The 6413-nt window shown below is 43.3% G+C and overlaps 1 long non-coding RNA gene across 1 annotated transcript; it reads left to right on the top strand.

The window, feature by feature from the left end:
• The first annotated feature begins 914 nt into the window (after positions 1-914).
• LOC147982923 (uncharacterized) lies at positions 915-1479 on the top strand. Its single transcript, XR_015614914.1, has 3 exons — positions 915-1160; positions 1269-1326; positions 1414-1479. It is a non-coding gene; the product is annotated as an uncharacterized LOC147982923 (long non-coding RNA).
• The last annotated feature ends 4934 nt before the right edge of the window (positions 1480-6413 follow it).

Here is a 6413-nt window from a genome sequence, read left to right as displayed (position 1 = left end):
ACCATACCCAGCATCCTTCATGTCAGTGTCTCCAATGACAAAATTAGCGGTCTTGCCGCCTTTCCCAGGATGACGCTTGTCATAGCGATTAGGGCAACTAGGAGCCCAATGATCAGGATCCCCACACACATGACAAGAACCTTTTGTCTTGTCATTCTTCTTCTTGAAGTTCGTGTGTTGCACAGCCTTATTCTTCCCATCAAACTTGCCCTTGTTCTTGAACTTGTGGGGCTAGAAGTTCTTCTTCTCTACCAGATTGGCACTAGATCCTCCCTCAATTCCTCGAGCACGTGTGTCCTTTGCTCTCGCCTTTTCTTCCATATCAAGAGTGCCAATGAGATCCGGAACAGAAAACTCCTGCCTCTTATGCTTCAGCAAGGTAGCAAAGTTCCTCCACGAAGGAGGAAGCTTAATGATGATACCTCCGGCAACAAACTTTCCCGGTAGCATACAACTGAAGTGCTCAAGTTCTCTAGCAAATGACTGTATCTCATGAGCTTGCTCAACCACGGAGCGCTCTTCAGTCATCCTATAATCATAGAATTGCTCCATGATGTACAGCTCAGTGCCAGCATCCGAGACCCCAAACTTGGCCTCGAGTGCATCCCACATATCTTTTCCATTATCAATTGACACATAAGCATCAACTATGTTCTCACCAAGAACACTCAAGAGAGCAGCCTTAAACAGAGTATCCATTTTCTGAAAGGCTTGTGTCTGGTGAGCATCAAGCTCCCCTTCAGGTTTGCCAAGAGTGGTGTCATAGCAACTCATAGTTTGAAACCATAAGACTGCTCTCACAGTTACCGGTTGGTGGCCTGAACCGGGACCAAAGGCTCCCCTTTAGTCCCGGTTCTTGCGACAAACCGGGACCAATGAGGTGCCTATATATACCCTCGCCCGCGAGCAGAGCACTCCAGTGCTCTGTTTTTCTCTGGCCGGCGAGGGGAGGGGTTTGTGGTGCTCTAGCTCACCTCCTATGCACATGAGGTGTTCGATGGAATGCCCGAGCCACACTACTTAAACTTTCTCCTCTCGAAGCTCGACCTCCAAGCTCCATTTTCCTCGAGATTTGTCTAGATTTAGCGGTCCGTCACGCCCCGTCCCCGTCTTCACCGCCGTCGATCACCCGCGCTGATCTCATCACCGACACCACCGTGGTGAGCCTCTTGTTCTTATCTTCTTTCTGAAAGGAAAAATAATCTTACTTGTATGTTTAGATAGATACTTGTATCATTTTCTTACATTTATTATTGCATCTTATATAGTGCGATGGTTTTGGTATCCGCCCCCGTCGGCCCTCGTCCTGTCTATGATTCGGATTTGGTATGTATATTATCTTCATAACTATTGGTTCATTTATTGTTTATGAAAATTATGCCGACCAACGTGACATAGATTTTATTTATCTAGGATGTATGTGAATCGGAAATGCCAACCGACCCTATTGTTGAGAGGTTAAATTTAGTTGAAGAAGAAAACAGTTTGTTGAAGGAAAAAATAAAAAAAACTGAGGAGGAGAAGATGATATTGGAGTTGCATGTTGCGGATGTCGTCGATGATCACAAGATCAAGATGGATGCAATGCGCTTGAAGATTAGAAAGATTAGAAAATATGCCATTCATACCGAGGCTTGGTATCATTATGCCGTTGGATCAATTGTTACCTTGGTTGCGATTATGATCGCATTTGTTTTCGCATTGAAATGTTTTACATAGTTTCAATGTATGGTTTAATTAATTAGATGCTCTGGAGAGCTATATGTTGTTAGATGAGAACTATGTATGCACTTTGGTTTTAATGTGATGATGAACTTCTATTAATTTGGACACTTAATTATATATAATGCACGCAGATGAACCGGCAATGGATGTACGGTGACAGACACACCCGTGAGTACATTAAGGGCGTGCATGAGTTTCTCGATGCGGCTGAGGCAAACAAGCAGAATGGTTTTATGTGTTGTCCATGCACTGAATGTGGGAATACGAGGTCTTACTCTAACCGGAAAATCCTTCACTCCCGCCTGCTTTACAAGGGTTTCATGCCATACTATAATGTTTGGACGAGGCACGGAGAAATAGGGGTTATGATGGAAGACGGCGAAGAAGAAGAGTACGATGACAACTATGTGCCCCCTGAATACGGTGATGCTGCAACGGGGGGAGCTGGTGAAGATCAAGAGGAACCAGACGATGTGCCCAATGATGTTGCCACGGGTGAAGCTGCTGAAGATAAAGAGGAACTAGACGATGTGCCCGATGATGATGATCTCCGCCGGGTCATTGTCGATGCAAGGACGCAATGCATTAGTAAAAAGGAGAAGCTGAAGTTCGATCGCATGTTAGAGGATCACAAAAATGGTTATACCCCAATTGCGAAGATGGAAACACAAAGCTCGGTACCGTACTGGAATTGCTGCAGTGGAAGGCAGAGAATGCTGTGGCTGACAAAGGATTTGAGAAGCTACTGAAAATATTGAAGAAGAAGCTTCCAAACGATAACGAATTGCCCGACAGTACATACGCAGCAAAGAAGGTCGTATGCCCTCTAGGATTGTAGGTGGAGAAGATACATGCATGCCCTAATGACTGCATCCTCTACCGCGGTGCCTACAAGGATCTGAACGAATGCCCGGTATGCGGTGCGTTGCGGTATAAGATCAGACGGGATGACCCTGGTGATGTTGACGGCGAGCCCCTCAGGAAGAGGGTTCCTGCGAAGGTGATGTGGTATGCTCCTATAATACTACGGTTGAAACGTCTGTTCAGAAACGAAGAGCATGCCAAGTTGATGCGATGGCACAGTGAGAACCGAAAGAAAGATGGGAAGTTGAGAGCACCCGCTGACGGGTCGCAGTGGAGAAAAATCGAGAGAAAGTACTGGGATGAGTTTGCAAAGGACCCAAGGAATGTATGGTTTGCTTTAAGCGCGGATGGCATTAATCCTTTCGGGGAGCAGAGCAGCAATCACAGCACCTGGCCCGTGACTCTATGTATGTATAACCTTCCTCCTTGGATGTGCATGAAGCGGAAGTTCATTATGATGCCAGTTCTCATCCAAGGCCCTAAGCAACCCGGCAACGAAATTGATGTGTACCTAAGGCCATTAGTTGAAGAACTTTTACAGCTGTGGAATGGAAACGGTGTACGTACGTGGGATGAGCATAGACAGGAGGAATTTAACCTTAAGGCGTTGCTGTTCGTGACCATCAACGATTGGCCCGCTCTCAGTAACCTTTCAGGACAGACAAACAAAGGATACCACGCATGCACGCACTGTTTAGATGACACTGAAAGTATATACCTGGACAAATGCAGGAAAAATGTGTACCTGGGCCATCGTCGATTTCTTCCGACCAACCATCAATGTCGAAAGAAAGGCAAGCATTTCAAAGGCGAGGCAGATCACCGGAAGAAGGCCGCCATGCACACCGGTGATCACGTGCTTGCTATGGTCAATGATTTACACTACGTAATCTTTGGAAAGGGTCCCGGTGGACTAGCTATTCCGAATGACGCTGAGGGACACGCACCCATGTGGAAGAAGAAATCTATATTTTGGGACCTACCCTACTGGAAAGACCTAGAGGTCCGCTCCTCAATCGACGTGATGCACGTGACGAAGAACCTTTGCGTGAACCTGCTAGGCTTCTTGGGCGTGTATGGGAAGACAAAAGATACACCTGAGGCACGAGAGGACCTGCAACATTTGCATGAAAAAGACGGCATGCCTCCGAAGCAGTATAAAGGTCCTGCCAGCTACGCTCTTACGAAAGAAGAGAAAGAAATCTTCTTTGAATGCCTGCTTAGTATGAAGGTCACGACTGGCTTCTCGTCGAATATAAAGGGAATAATAAATATGCCAGAGAAAAAGTTTCAGAACCTAAAGTCTCATGACTGCCACGTGATTATGACGCAACTGCTTCCGGTTGCATTGAGGGGGCTTCTACCGGAAAACGTCCGATTAGCCATTGTGAAGCTATGTGCATTCCTCAATGCAATCTCTCAGAAGGTGATCGATCCAGAAACCGTACCGAGGCTAAGGAGTGATGTGGCACAATGTCTTGTCAGTTTCGAGCTGGTGTTCCCACCATCCTTCTTCAATATCATGACGCACGTCCTAGTTCATCTAGTCGACGAGATTGTCATCCTGGGGCCCGTATTTCTACACAATATGTTCCCCTTTGAGAGGTTCATGGGAGTCCTAAAGAAATATGTCCGTAACCGCGCTAGGCCAGAAGGAAGCATCTCCATGGGCCATCAAACAGAGGATGTTATCGGGTTTTGTGTTGACTTCATTCCTGGCCTTAACAAGATAGGTCTCCCTAAATCGCGGTATGAGGGGACACTGACTGGAAAAGGCACTCTTGGAAGAGACTCAATAATATGCAGGGACGGATATTCTTGGTCTCAAGCACACTACACAGTTCTACAGAACTCTACCTTGGTGACCCCATATGTCGATGAACACAAGAACAGTCTGCGCTCCAAACACCCGGAGCAGTGCGACGACTGGATTACATGTGAACACATCACGACTTTCAGCAGTTGGTTGGAAACACGTCTCAGAGGTGACAACACTGTTTGTGATGAGTTGTACTTGTTGTCCAGGGGACCATCTTTGAATGTATTGACTTACAAAGGATACGAGATAAATGGGAATACATTTTACACGATCGCCCAAGATCAAAAGAGCACCAACCAAAACAGCGGTGTCCGCTTTGATGCAGCAACCGAGAGCGGAAAGCACACATATTATGGTTACACAGTGGACATATGGGAACTTGACTACGGACCTGATTTTAAGGTCCCTTTGTTTAAGTGCAAATGGGTCAATCTGTTAGGCGTCGGGGTACAGGTAGACCCACAGTACGGAATGACAACAGTGGATCTAAAAAATCTTGGGTACACTGACAAACCGTTCGTCCTAGCCAATGATGTGGCACAGGTTATCTATGTGAAGGACATGTCTACTAAACCGAGAAAAAGAAAAGATAAGGAAGCGAATACATCATACGATGAGCCAAAGCGCCACATAGTTCTTTCAGGAAAAAGGGACATCCTGGGAGTGGACGGCAAGACAGACATGTCTGAAGATTATGAAAAGTTTCATGAAATTCCTCCCTTCAATGTCAAGGCTGACCCAAGCATCCTGATAAACAATGAAGATTATCCATGGTTACGGCGCAATAAGCAAATGACAAAAGCAAAGAAAAAGTGAAGACTTTCTCTCGCAATAAGCAAATGCTATGTGGGTGAAATTATGATACCATCCCAACTTTCAACTTTTTCAGAGTTCATTTGAAATGCTTTCATGTCTTATGGTTCGAAACTTTGATACTTCGAAAGTGATTGTCCATTTTGTACATGAAGTGCATCAAGTTTTTGTCGTAACCCTCTCTACTTTTTGGAACATGCTATGTGGGTGAAATGATGATACCATGCCAACTTTCAACCTTTTCAGAGTTCATTTTGAAATGCTTTCCAATTTCAGAGTCATTTAGCTCAAAGAATGAATTAATAGCAAACAGAATGAACTACAAAACTTTTATGAAAATAAAAACAATCAATTAAAATATTATGTTATGATCAACTAAAATAAAACTATAATATTCTTCAATAGCAAAAAGAATATAATTTTTGTGACCTAAAATCAAACTATAAGTATTTAATTGTAAGTATAAATAAAAAATAAATAGAAAAAAAGAAAAAAATCTATTTTTATAGTAAAGTTATTCATAAACTAGTGATTCACACAAATTTTTAAAAATTCAAATTTAAACTATTTAAAATTTAAAACTAATGGCACTAACAGAAAGTTTATAATTTTTGTGACCTAAAAGCAAAAAGAAATCACTAAAAAACTGTAAGTATTTAGTTGTAAGTAGAAATAAAAAATAAATAGAAAAAAAATTCTAATTTTATAGTAAAGTTATTCATAAACTAGTGATTCACACAAATTGTTAAAAATTCAAATTTAAACTATTTAAAATTTAAAACTAATGGCACTAACAGAAAATTTATAATTTTTGTGACCTAAAAGCAAAAAGAAATCACTAAAAAACTGTAAGTATTTAGTTTTAAGTAGAAATACAAAAATCAAAAACCAAAAAAATATAGAAATAAAAAAGAAAAAACCAAAAAAAAATGCCACCTACTGGGCCTCCACGGCCTGAATACGACTAGAAACCCTACATGGGCCAGGATTCAGGCCCGCAGAAGGCCCAATAGGCCCACAGGCAAAGCAGTGTCAAATTAGGCCCATAGGCCTGCTATTCAGAGGAGTTCGAGAGGGAGGAGGCAGCAGAGCTTATAAACCAGTGCCGGGCGCTCTCAACTAGCGATGTGGGACTAAACTTATGGGCGCGGGCAGCACAAGGGCATTGGTCCCGGTTGGTGGCACCAACCGG

This window comes from Triticum urartu, chromosome 2A (assembly GCF_056163025.1).
Source record: "Triticum urartu cultivar PI428250 chromosome 2A, HENAU_Tu73, whole genome shotgun sequence".
NCBI lineage: Eukaryota > Viridiplantae > Streptophyta > Magnoliopsida > Poales > Poaceae > Triticum > Triticum urartu.
Note: the sequence above shows the minus strand (reverse complement) of the source record. Positions and strands in the feature narration are given on the sequence as shown.